At 41.5% G+C, this 14,563-nt stretch overlaps 1 protein-coding gene across 1 annotated transcript in view; it reads right to left on the minus strand.

The window, feature by feature from the left end:
• The window catches only part of LOC124114056 (protein unc-93 homolog A-like), a 98,161-nt gene that overhangs the window by 56,517 nt on the left and 27,081 nt on the right, over positions 1 to 14,563 (minus strand). The gene's annotated exons all lie outside the window — the stretch shown is intronic.

Below are 14,563 nucleotides of genomic sequence, written 5' to 3' on the forward strand. Positions count from 1 at the left end.
AAACCATCTCGCGCCTAGCAGGCAGCTTGGGTTGTATACTCCCAAGGGAGCTGAGAATGAACGTTAAGTGCACACTGGTCCAGTGACCGGAGGAATAGTAGTGCTTTGAGCATGCCCTGTGTGGTGTGGAAATATGTGCAGTATAAATGGACTATTGTTATCACTCTATCATAAAATAGCCTTTCCTCAAGCACTCTCAAATGTACATGTAGCATCCTATGAAGTAACACACCCTATTCCATTAAAGCCCGTACTCATACAAATCCTAAATATAAATATTAATCATAAAAGTAAGTAATGAATTCGATGAATCAGGGAGATGTGACGATATGGACATAAAGCATTTGTAATATTAGTATCATATGACATAATCAGCATAAATGTGTTTATACGCCCAGGCCGTGGTTTTGTTCTCAAAATGAAAAAAAGAAGATCATGTCAGGGATAGCATGGTCGACTCGGAAATAGCAATGTTCATCACCACACTGATTGCTGTCGCAGAGGATGACATTAAATGTGGATTTCAATAAACCACCGATGGTTGAGAGCCACAATCTCCTTGATGGTGGTGGAGCATTGCTGTCCGGTCAAACCAACTGCTATCCGTCACTCACGGCTGGTGGGTGCATTGCCAAGGACTGACGTTCACCAAACTACAACGTCCGGCACAACACAGTAAACTCTTGAAAATTGGATTTGACCATAAGATTACAAACGTTATCAATACGTTACTGTGGTAATCCCAGACATGAAAACACTGCAAACCAAATGCCCAAAATACAACGTTTTTGTTTTATTGCTTGTTGGACCAGACAATCCAGTGACTGGCATCATGAGCATCGATCCGCGCAGTTGAGATACGATGACATGCATCAACCAAGTCAGCGAGCCTGACCACCCGATCCCGTTAGTCGCTTCTTACAACAAGCATAGTCGCCATTTACGGCAAGTATGGGTTGCTAAAGACCTATTCTACCCCGGATGTTCCAAAATACAACTATAACAACCGTATCAAATACATCACCATCGAATAACCATTTTTTGTTTGTTTCGGGGGCACGGAAGGCCCAGTCGTCTGAGGCGCCGCGATTCGCTGTGCAGAGTTGCGTCCCTTGGGCACGCCAGAAACCTATGATTGTGGGTTCGAATCCCGGTTCGCCCCAATTATGTTTCTAGGTTTGTCAGCACCATACCCGTGCTCGTGGGTTTCACCGAAGTGGTAAATGTCTGAGACCTGCATCACTTCGGGCTTTCCTCCCACATTAAGCTGACACGCCGCGATATAACTGGAATACTGTTAAAGGCGGGGTTATGCCCAACTCACTCACTCACTCTATTTTGTATCATTTTTAGCCACCATCAAACATGGGTGGATAGTTCCTATTGCCTGGCAGTTTAGTTATACCCGCGACATAACATGAATGAAACAACTGCCAACTTTTATGGATTTCGACTCACCACTTCCCCCCTCTGTTCCATGTATCTACGACGATGGTCTTTCAAATTCGTTATCACTCAGTTCATTTAATAAAATCTAACGAACAACGTAAAACTGAAAATAAATCTTTTCCTTTATCGATCACGTCAATTAAAGCTTTAAAATAGATGGTTTATACTAAACATTAATGTCCACAGTTCTTTCATCTCCTCTTTTTATGGTCGTTGGACTAACAAATGCCTCCAAAGACGGCTAACTACACATAGGAGATATTGATTACAGCCTGGGAATAAGAGTAACTATATTGCCGGATTCTTTGATCATAACGTCACACCGCCAAACACTCAAGTACAAAGTTGTTGGGTGGATAATTATGACTTATAGGATAATGTCATAAGTCAAACGTGTGGAATCAAAGGGAAGGTCAAACTACGTCATTACTAGTACCAAACATTGATAATAATTAGTTACGAGAGGGCTTTTCGCTTTTAGATTGTGGACGGTAGCAAGAGTTAATTAACGGCATTTTGCCTTTCGGCGTTCGTCCTCTCATAGATGTACGCAACATTATATCTTCAGTTATGGCTATGACTGCTTTTCAAAATATTCGGTTGCCTGACTTTATATGCTCACATGCAGTTCCTTACAGTTTTCATTAATCGTTTCCAATACATTTGCACTTAAAACAATTGGTGTATCGCACGGACGCTACAGCGTGTACGGGCCGGTGGGGTAGCCTAGTGGTTAAAGCGTTCGTTCGTCATGCTGAAGACCCGGGTTCGATTCCCACATGGGCATAATTTGTGAAGTCCATTTCTGGTTTCCCTCGCCGTGATATTGCTGGACTATTGCGGCGTAAAACCATACTCACTCACTCACACCCACTAAAGCGTGGACACGTTGCTCGACAATGCATTTTTTTTTGTATCTATCAATTTCTACCATGGTGCGAACCATCTCACACAACTATCTCCGAGTGTAGCTGCAAATATTGGTTTAAGCCGCTGCCAGGGACAGGCGTGTCCATATCAGATCTGCCTGGAAGTAATCAATGACTGATAGCACGAAAGACGTCGCCATCGGAGTACGATGTCACCATAATCAGGGACTTCATGCATTGAAATAAAAGCCATAAAACTATTTCCATATTCATAAGTAATTTCAACTCGAACAGACCGTTTCTACAAAGCGCCTTTGAGCAGCTGGTGGTTGTTTACCAGACACCTATGTAAAGTGAAATTGAGTCCATTGTGAGATTCCGACGATAACATAAGCATGTGTTCATGAATCACCATCAAAAAGTGATGATACAATGTGTTCGCGAAAAAGAGAGCGTATCATGCTCCACCTGTCACAAACACATGCAAATACAAGACAATTATTCACCTAAAAAAAACAGGGAACATATGGTACATGAAGAAATAGAGAATTACATCTGACATTATATTTGTAACTGGTGCGTCGCATGTACTCCACGTGTCTACCATATACCTTCTGAAAGCTTTCTGAGGCCTTGAATGTTGGAAACCTCATCAAACAGAATCACAGATATAAATATGAAACAGATGAGGCGGTCTCACTTGTCTCTTTTATTTCTAGTTGTCCCCGTTTTACTGATGTTTCTATATCCGTCTCGCATTGTAGGAAAGAAAAATAATGTGTTGAAAACATACAGTCCGTTTTTTGTTATTTATTTCAAAATATACTTGAGCCCCTGTCAACACTGAAAAAGATAACTGAGCTTCTAAACATGATAAAAGTACATGCTGATCTCAAACCGCAATCACATGGGTGCTCCCCACGTTATATTTCCCTTGTTGAAAGATATGCATTAAGGACCGCCTCCGTGGTCTAGTGGTAGAGCGTCTACCCGGAGAGCGGAAGGTCCGGGGTTCGATCCCCGACCGCGTCATACCAAAAGACGTTAAAAGATGGTACTTGTTATGACCCTGTCTGGCGCTCGGCATTAAGGGGCAAAAACAAGGACTGGTCGGCTCGGAGTCAGTTTTCTGTGTCTGAGTGGGGTATTCATGTTAAAACTGCGGCATGATATCTCAGTGAGCTAGCACTATAAATCGGCATCAGTCCGGACTAGTACAAGCAGCCACACACACACACAAACATTCACGTGCATGCACGTCGCTATATAAGTGCAATAATCTTGGACGCGACGTTAAACCCCATTTCACCACACCTCATATGCATTAAGAAACAGTTCACCAAGAACCCTATGTTAGCCAGTTATTACAAGAACAGCAAAGTACGTTTACAACGTACATGCTTATAACGAACTGACGGATGACGAACCCACTTTTTGGACCCGGTCATTTGCCGTATACATGCTTGTAACGAACTACGGTTATAACGAACTAAAATAAGGGTTCCCTTTCAGGTCGTTATAACTGTACTTTACTTACAAGAAACCTTGTACACTGAGGGTTAGCTCTTCATCAGTATATGCTCAAGGGTGAATGGGAAAATCAAGAGAACTCTATATACCAAGCGTCAACTGCGCACAGTGGACTAGAGAGTCCACTGTCATAATGCTCTTCTTGTCAAACGAAAAGTGTTTCGGAGGTGGCAATCGTAATTAAAGAACAGGAATCGTAATTATAGACCGGACACAGGTGGTTTTGTGCAGGAGTAATCATGTACCAGAATATCAATAAGTTAATATGCATACATGCAAATCAATACTTAAGTTTGAGTAAATGTCATATTGACGTCATCTGTATTAATGCAGTTAAACGATCAGCCATATAGTCAGTCTCATTAAATGTTCTATTTATCTGATAGGTGCATAATACTGTTTAATTTGGAGTCATACAATCATGCTATTTAAAAGTTCTAATCATTTGATGTCGTGTATAAAGCTGTAAAATTTGGAGCCATACAGTCAGTCTCATTAAATGTTCTATTTATCTGAAATGTGTTTGAAGGTATATCAATTTGGGGCAATACAGACAGTATCATTAAATGTATACGATGTCATTAAACGGCTTAAACACATCTGAAGGAAACGTTGCTATTTAACAGAAAAAAAGAGTCAGTAATTCTTCCAACAAAGATACTGACATAAAAAACCTTAGAAATAAATATGCAATATAACGGAACATTCGCGCTGTATTAGGGATGCAATAAAGATCATGACATTAACCGCGTTCCATGTCCCCCGAGTTCGGTCCCGAAAATTGCAACCATTCACAGAATAATACATTGCATTGTACCATGTATATAGGTGCATATCAACGTAAAAGCCACTTTGACACATGCACAAACCATTTTAACACAAGAAATCTCACAAAGTAGTCATGGAAGTATAAATAATCCCTGAAAGCGTCATCTATATGCAATAAAGCAACATCAACCCCTACAACATTACTGCCAGGCAATCAGATATGGCAACACAAGTCCGGAGATTCGAGATGGAATGAGCAAATTGCCTTCGAAAGTCAGTTTCGGATTCAGTACGCCAGATTCTTAAACCATTGGGAACAGCTGAGAAACGCTATGACTTACAATATCAGCTCTCTGTCAAACTGTGTTTGTATAGTGTGTCGATGGAACAGCATATTGATTTGTGAAACAGAAAAAGCAAGAAAGACAATATGATTGGATTGGCTGTCAACAATTCAAGCAGATATAATTATGTTTATTCATTCAGAGTATTGGTAATTTTAACATGATTACGTGACAATAGATTTATTTTCGCTACAGTTGAGGTGTCACATGCGTATCAAATACATACTGTAGTTCTGCTTGATCGATCAGGTATCCGATGACATTATTCATTTATGTTAAAATGGCGCCATGCCGAGTTTGTAATTTTCAGTATATTATATCAAACGAATCCAATTTATTCATCTGAATAGACATACTTTGTCTGATCCCGAAACAATTAATTTTGTAGTTTTTACGTCTTGAACATGATTTCTAAAAAAAGCAAATCATGTTGGTAATACATTCGTAAAAATATGATTTATTTTTAACACAAGTAAATAGCTGTTTGTCACATCTAGTGACAGCTTTGTGCTTTGACGCTACGTTGTTTGTCGTTAAACGCCGCACTCGGCAATATTCCAGCTAAGTGACGACGAACTGTAAGTAATCGAGTCTGGACCAGACAGCCCACTGATTGATATCATGAGCATCGATCCACGCGATGGTGTAGGATGACACGCCATCAACCGCGAGCCGACCCATTAAGTTTGTTTTGTTTGTTGTTTAACGCCGCACTCAGCAATATTCTAGCTGTATGACGGCGGTCTGTAAATAATCGAGTCTAGACCAGACAATCCAGTGATTAATATCATGAGCATCGATCCATGGAATTGGGATCGATGACATGCATAAACCAAGACAGCGAGCCTGACCACCCGACCCCGTTAGTCGCCTTTTACTCCAAGCATAGTCGCTTTTTACGGCAAGCATGGGTTTCTGAAGACCTATTCTGCCCCGGATCTTCACGGGTCCCGACCCATTCAGCAGTCTTCTTCGACCAGCGGACCGCCTCCGTGGTCTAGTGGTATACCAAAAGACGTTAAAAATGGTACTTGTTGTTACCCTGTCTGGCGCTCGGCATTAAGGGGCTTAAACAAGGACTGGTCGGCTCGGAGTCAGTATACTGTGTCTGAGTGGGGTATTCATGTTAAACTGCGGCATGGTATCTCAGTGAGCTAGCACTATAAATCGGCATCAGTCCGGACTAGTACAAGCAGCCACACAAACACACACACGTACATGCACGTCGCTATATAAGTGCAATAGTCTTGGACGCGACGTTAAACCCCATTTCACCTCACCTCTTCGACCAGCGTAGAAAATGCTGGGGACTAATTGTACATCCAACCCAACAGGCGGCGTTATGTCACATGGAACTACTTGTAAATAACGCAGTATCCCAGCTATATGACGGCGGTCTGTACATAATCGAGTCTGGACCAGACAATCCAGCGACTGACATCATGAGCATCGATATACGATATTTGGATACGATGGCATGCATCAACCAGGTCAGCGAGTCTGACCATCCTATCTTGTTAGTCGCCCCTTACGAAAAGGAGTCCGTCCGAAAAGCGGAAGGTCCGGGGTTTGATCCCCGGCTGCGTCATACAAAAAGATGTAAAAAGATGAAACTTGTAGTTACCGTGCCTGGCGCTCGGCATTAAGGGGAAAAAACAAGGACTGGTCGGCTCGTATAGTCAACTCTTATGTCAAACATGGGTTGTTGAAGATCTATTCTGTCCCGGATCTTCACGGTTCAGAATTGACCCGAGGTGACATATGTTTGTCGTAAGAATCCAGTCATGGATACGGTTGTCAGGGACCCTTACTTAGCTGATCGCGTGTCATCGTGTCCCGCTGACGTCAACCGTTGCTTATATTTTGGTCACTGCATGGCTTTCCAGGAATATTAATTGGCCGATTTCGCAATTCGCTAGTCAGAGTCCCATGGGCACGTAAAAAACCTGTGATCGTGGGTTTGAATCCCGGTTCGGCTTGATTATGTTTGTAGGTTTGTGAGCACCATACCCGTGCTCGTGGGTTTCACGAAGATCGTAAACGTCCAAGACCTGCATCACCTCGGGCTTTCGTCCCACATCAAGCTTCCACACCGTGTTACAACTTGAAAACTGTTCAAATCAACATTAAACCCAACTCCCTCACTCACAGACCGAATTCACCAAGCTGAAATAATTCTGACTGCGGCGTGAAACCACATTCCCTCTGTTACACACCCCTTATTTTCAACATGAACTTATTTAAAAATGCAGACGCCCCTATATGTCATCGCAACAGATAACCATTAATGTTTCTGACAGGTATTGACACAAATCATCCTTTTCAACTGTCGAATGGCGTATACAGGACAAATGGCGTATACAACGTGGAACCAGGGCAGGCTCGCATCATGGACAATGGGGCTAATCAGGTAGGAAGTGTGTAACACGATTGACGCAGACAGGTGACAGTAAGCGGAGATTATGTCACCTAATGGAATCCCCAACATTTGTTAGCATTATTACCTGCCAGACTCAGTCACAGAGTGCCGTGTCTGGAGGTGGTAGAGCAACCGAGAGATAATGTCGGCCTGGGTGCCGTTGTACAAAGCGATCTTAGCGCTAAGGCGATCGTAACACGCATACATTAACAGAGGCTTAAGACAGTCGTAGCTGAGGCTGTTTTGTACAACGGCACCCTGGGACACGTTTTCTACATGACAACATCATTCAGGAATTATTGTCAGCGTTATTTGTATATGCTGACACTTAATGTTTTCACTGTATGAATAATCCCTATGTGAAAACTATATTATTGACATGATATTGATTTAAGTTAGTGTGCCACTGAACGGGGAGGAATGGTGTGTTAATTTGAACATTATTTCAGTTATATCACGATATGTCAGCTTGAATTGAGGTGAGGGTGATTTTGAGGAAATGGGATTCATCGTCGCGTTAAAGATTGTTTCACTTGGCGACGTGCACGTACGTATGTGTTTGACTTTAAGGACAGGACTAATGCAAGTTATAGTGAGTGAGTGAGTATAGATTTAAACCGCTTTTAGCAATATTCCAGCAATATCACGGCGGGGGACACCAGAAATGGGCTTCACACATTGTACCCATGTCGGGAATCGAACCCGCGTCTTCGTCGTGACAACACCCTTGATAATCGAGGATGCAGTTGCAGCAAAGGTTCATGCTTGACTCATTTTCAAAATGGGCAAAGCGAGGTTTGGATATCAAGCCTTCCATAAATATACGCATTAATCACGACGATGAATGTCATAAATGCATGCTTTGCACAAGAGTCTTACTAGCTTCATCCAAATTAATACAAGACGATGCAGCTACCTCAAATACAACCACCTACATGTAGATGTGCGGGTATGTTGTTTCACCACGGATAGGTTCCTGAAGACCTTCTTTCATGAGTCCTGGCACAGTCGAAATGAAGAATGCAACTTGCATTCACTAAGTACTGAAGCAATTTAACGGATCTCACTAATTTTCTCAATGAATACATAAACTGAAATCTTATAAGTTTTAAAATCTGAAATTTTGTAATCATTATTTGGAAATTTGTGCAATGAAAACACGACAAAGGGTAAAAACAATATAATTAAATTGGGATATATATGATATATACAAGGGGGCTGCTCGGTCGCACACAGAATGTCCTGCGGACCGGAAATTAGTTCCTAGGGCCGTGCCGGCCTGCCAGGATAGGTATACCCTGCGTATAGAGAGGTGTAGAGGGGGCAGATTATTATGAAATTGAAGGAAAGGGGTACCCTGCGGGTATGCAATTGGAAACTGGTGGCTGCGCCGGACCAGGTAAAGTAAGGAATTCTTTGGGGGCCCCATGTAATGCTGCTGCCTGAGGCATGCAATGGCTTGAGACGCCATTACCGAAATAATGTACCTAAACCTACTAGCCCCAAGGTGATAAAAGGGTGGATGGAGGGGAACATATTGACCTGACAGAACGATGGTTAAACTGCAAGATGGGGGCCGAATAGAATTTACATAAATACGCATGTGACGTCATTTCCTCAGCATTGCACATGCCCGGTAGTGAACGACATTATGGGAGTATGTAATGAATTTATCTACATGGATGTTGATTAAAGAGAACAGGGCTATGGGAGAATAATACTAGAACAAGGGCAATCGGCCTGACAAGAGTGATAAAAAACATTTTAAACAATTTAAGAAATAAACTGAGAACGAGACTACCGGAAGTGGTAGTGTAAACAATCTGCCGTACGAGCACATGAGCAATGGATACAATTGAAAGATACTAGTGGTGAGCGGTAAAGTCGAGGGTTGAGATAATACGAGATGAACTGCATGATAATGACATAGATGGTATTATCACTGCACAAACAAAACTATAAAATTCACATTTTGCAAAAGGCAATACCGACATCTCAAGACATTTCAACAACAAGGTTCCAGCTGAAGGACAGACGGTGATTGTGAAAGTTCAGACATCGTAGTTCAGCCCTGCTATAGGGAAGCTATATGTTCTAACATTTAAGAGATTTCAGCAAGGTGACAGCTTCTTCAATGTTAATCTACAACATTTTTTGTCAGGCATTGGGGATTCGGCAAGGAGTATTTGGGAAATTGCACAAGGGAATACCGCCATGGAATCTCAACACACATCAGCAACAAGTTTCCGACTGAAGGATTCTGTTGACACAATTTCAGAATCACCTTGAATAATTAGCGAGGCGTCTGTAGGTCAATTTGTAATCCGGTCATACATCGTGGATGGGTATCTGACGGATATCACCGCTGAAGCCTGACGGAGATCACCTCTCAGGTCTATCAGATCAGTCGGTGATCCAGATCCTGAGTCCTTTGGCAGAAACTTCCACTTAGTGTCCTTGATCATCATGAGAAAACACAACGATGAAATATTCATACAGCTTCATCAAGTAATTGAATCTTATCATATGTGACATATCGCGATTCCCCTCAAGCAAATAGTCAAAGTCCAAACTCCACGCGCGACAGGTAATCAATAGGGAGCCCTCGTACGTCCTTTTCGGGACCGAGATCCAAATTGGCTTTGACTTTTGATGAAATTGGATCTTGGAGCCTTTATTAATTGCCCTAGACAGCGATTGTGAAAGTTCAGACATGGCTGTTCAGCCCTGCCTCATAGGGAAAGGCTTACATTTATTTTCTAAAATTTCTGGGATTTATGCAAGGAGACAGCGTCTTCGATGTAATCTACTGCATATATCGCTAATGCTGAAGGCCTTTCGGGATTCGGTAAAGAGGAGGAAGGATAAGAGTACGTTTTGCCCCACTGCGTCACTGGAAATAGTAAAGACTTCACAATTATGGAAAGGTTTGAAGTACTGGTATGAAAGGCATTTTGGGATTCAGAAAAGGCGAGGTAGGATTAGGGCAAGTTTGGACCATCTAGAAATAACGAAGATTTTAAAGCATATTGAAAAATTGAAATATATGGCAGACAACTACATGTACATATGGCTGTTTTTATATTTCTCATACGTCCTAAAGGATGAACATCTGGACTGATCTTGTTCATACAGATGGTGGGTTCGAATCCCGGTTCCCCCAATTATGTTTCTAGGTTTGTCAGCACCATACCCGTGCTCGTGGGTTTCACCGAAGTGGTAAATGCCTGAGACCTGCATCACTTCGGGCTTTCCTTCCACATTAAGCTGACACGCCGTGATAAAATTGGAATACTGTTAAAAGCGGCGTTAAACCCAACTCACTCACTCACTCATAAAATGGCCAAACGTAATGAAAAGAGTACTAGTGAGGTGCGAAACTATGAACAAGTTCGTGAGCCTAGATGAATGTGTTTTAGTGAGTAATTGACTTGCCTTTGCATGATTTGTTACAACGGATGCCACCACTGGGTCCGGATACGCTCACCTTTTCGCAAACACCTGGTATCGTCACCTCTTGATAGTGATTCATTAACACATGCTCAGCATATAACCGAAATTGTACAATGAACTATGTTTGTAGAAATTCTTTTGAGAATACATATCTCGCCCACGAAAATCTTGGGCTAAAGACTTGCCCCTGTTCAACAATTAGAAAAACACATCCTGGATTTACTTCCGCATTACATATACCTATACATTCAGCCTTGTTATAAGTGATATCAGTGTTATATAAGCTCAAGTCTTATTCTCATCCATATGAACACATCTGATAACTTTAATAAACAAACGTAATGTCATAAATTATGTATAATGTATTTGTGCCAACAACGGTCCTATCACACATCGTCCTTCTAGGTTAATGTAGTGTTTGCATTTGATGATACGCGCTACATATACGCCCTGTATACATTAAACATGGGTTACAGTGTGCCAATCTTATGTAGTAGTTTAGTACCCTTAAGCGACATTCAACCATTCTGATAATGGTTGGTAAGAACAAACATATTTATTGCATTTGTAGAAAATACATCATTTTCAACATGTTTGGTTAAAATAACTGGAATAATGGGTTAAAAAAATCTGCGATTCTAGCCAAAAATCGAAGATAAGATGATCAGCAACGTATTTTTCCTAAACTGCATTGTGCAGTAGTTTAATTGGCTTACGGTTGGCAGAAAATATACGATTAAACGTGACGTAATGGTGACATCGGTATGGTTCTTGTACTATTTTAAGTTTATTGGAGTCATCGGAAAGTAGTTGGAGGACTCAAATGCAGTTATCAAGTTCGACATTACGAACCAATTAGAACTTATTTTATGGAAAATAATCGTTTTTTATATACGATCCTATAAAAAGACCGAGTACCTGGCGGAACTGGCTGGATCGAATCAATACATCAAGCCTGGTCTCCACAAAATAATTGGAATAAAATTTCAGCTACAATATCTTCACCCCAAGACAGTTCTTCAGCGTCTCCATGGCATTATTTTGAGACTGTAAAAAATCGGAAATCCAATATCGTTCAATGCATTCCGTGCACGCCTCCCTGCATCACCATATCTCATTAATTACAAATGTTCATTTGGAGAAGAAAGGGGAGCAGCGGGTGAAAGGAGTTCTAATCAATCCAAGGTCGTCCCTCTCTTCATGTCAGTAGCATCGGAGGCGTCTCGCATGATGGTCCTTCAATTGCCAAGTCAGATAATTACCAAGATTTCGATCTAGGAATAGGTGATGAACACCGGCTCCTGTATTAATCCAGTAGCTAAAATGTCCCTACTTTGTTGACACTGGCGAAATGCGGACAAAGATCGCACCATATTCCAAGCACAATGGGTTCATCAATGCTCAGGGGGCACGGGTGGCCCAGTCGTCTAAGGCGCCGCGATTCGCTGTGCAGAGTTGCGTCCCTTGGGCTCGCCAGAAACCTATGATTGTGGGTTCGAATCCCGGTTCGCCCCGATTATGTTTCTAGGTTTGTCAGCACCATACCCGTGCTCGTGGGTTTCACCGAAGTGGTGAACGTCTGAGACCTGCATCACTTCGGGCTTTCCTTCCACATTAAGCTGACACGCCGTGATATGACTGGAATACTGTTAAAAACGGCGTTAAACCTCACTCACTCACTCATCAATGCTCAAAGTGTCATTTAGAACTGTTGGGGCGGTGGGCCTTTTGGACCCCCCATCCACCCACCCGCCATCAACCACCCAACCCCTCCAATGAGTGTAGCCCACGTCTTGTCTCTGTCGTGATATTGCGCGAATAGTTCTAAAAGCAGAGTAAAATCATACTCACTCACGAACTGTTACGGACAACATTAGATCACACGAGGAAACAGAATCTATTTAGCGAAACAAACCAAAACATTCCTGGTGGCCCCCTCCGTGATATGGCTGGAATATTGATGCCTGCAGCTGAAAAGAACCGTGATATGGCTGGAATAGTGCTGCATGCAGCTGAAAAGAGCCGTGATATGGCTGCAATACTGCTGCATGCAGCTGAAAAAAAGCCATGAAAGGGCTGGAATATTGTTGTATATCTCAAATACATCAATCTTCAAACAATCTGACAGATCGTATACCACGTATCCAAATTAAGATAAAGAACGGGTAAAAATAAAAAGTAAAAGATAAACTAATCAGTTCCATCTTTATTCCAGTCCTGCATCCTACTGCCAGTCAAACCTGTTACCGGATCCCTAGCCAAGACCTGAACGGAATCCGCTATCGTAGTCTCTAGTCAAAAACTAATTCTGGCGTGGCAGATAACGTATCAGGTTTAAAAGAAAGAAGACCCGTGCCGTTATTCGTCTTGAATAAATGTCAGTCTGTCAAACTGGAGATCGGAGATTATTGCACACACAGTGACACCTTCAACTCAACTTTCTCTATATACTGCAAAAGAAAATAGAAAGTGGTGGCCGCGTATCACCGTGTTTTACTTGGCAAGATCCAGTGTCTGTTTTTATTATCAGCCACTATGTTACTATATCTAGTACTTTAATCACCAACACTGTCGAAACGTAGCTGACAAAAAGTCCAAGGCCAAAGCAAAGGTTCAACGGAAGAGAAAATATCAAACTCTGAAATCAATAATACAACATTTTTGCTTTTGCATCGATTGATGTAATATTAATGTCTGCCGAGTGGGAAATATTGAAAACCTTTGATTCTTCAAAATCAATATCTAAAATGTAAAATACGTCATTCTTACGTTTCCTATGTGGCCTGATTATTCAATTGAAATTCAAACAGTTAGTGTTGCCTTGACATTTCCCATGGAAATATATGTATATAAAAGCAACAAAATTCATTCCATAATCATAAGAAATCTCAGCCTAAACAAAGTCTACAGTACGATTTTGACTATATCCTGAGCATTGGTTTATGAATCTCTATCAAACAGTGATGTTTTGTCGAAAAGGTGGCACCCGCCACAAACACATGCAACACCTATCACCCAGTCCTTCGTATAAACGTTATCTAAACAAAAACATTGACAATATATTGCCTGTAATCCTACTTTGAAAAAAATCCGAAAAACATATATTTGTACGGAAGCCTTTAAGGGCCATTTGCCTTTTATTTTTTTGTCGAAGTTTCAAGATCTAGATTTCAAGCCTCAGGACTACTTGTTCACAATTTGCCGTCTCCAGTCTAAGGAACTAACAACTCATGTACACACAATGAATTCCGAGGTAGCTCATTATCTTGAAATTTCAACTTATATATGGTTGATCTATAGTTCAACATATCATCTTGAAGTTTCAACTTTGTATCTTGACATTTCAAAAATTTAAGCAAACGGCCCCAAAAGGCCTACGTTTTTTTGGTATTGGAAAATGTAAAAATATACCTCACATAATCCTGCAAATCTGCGGATAGTATCAGCGATTAGGTATGAAGGCACGGCAGTGTGTTTTCCCATAAGGCCACATATATGATATGTGTATTTCCGGTTTCCCCAACGACCATAATCTGAAGCCAACTGCCTGAACCTTTTTTTTATTTTGTTAGCTAATTCTGCATTTTATTTACAAAACAATTGGGCCCACAAATATTAATAACAGTTTCTTAGGGCATTGATTGTAAACGAAGAAGGTGAAGTCTTACAGAAGTGGTACACATAAGAGAGTGACTTCGTTGTTATTATTATCTGTTCTCTGCATCCTAGCA

This window comes from Haliotis rufescens, unplaced genomic scaffold, assembly GCF_023055435.1.
Source record: "Haliotis rufescens isolate VD_foot unplaced genomic scaffold, xgHalRufe1.0.p SCAF_15, whole genome shotgun sequence".
In the NCBI taxonomy this organism is placed as follows: Eukaryota; Metazoa; Mollusca; class Gastropoda; order Lepetellida; family Haliotidae; genus Haliotis; species Haliotis rufescens.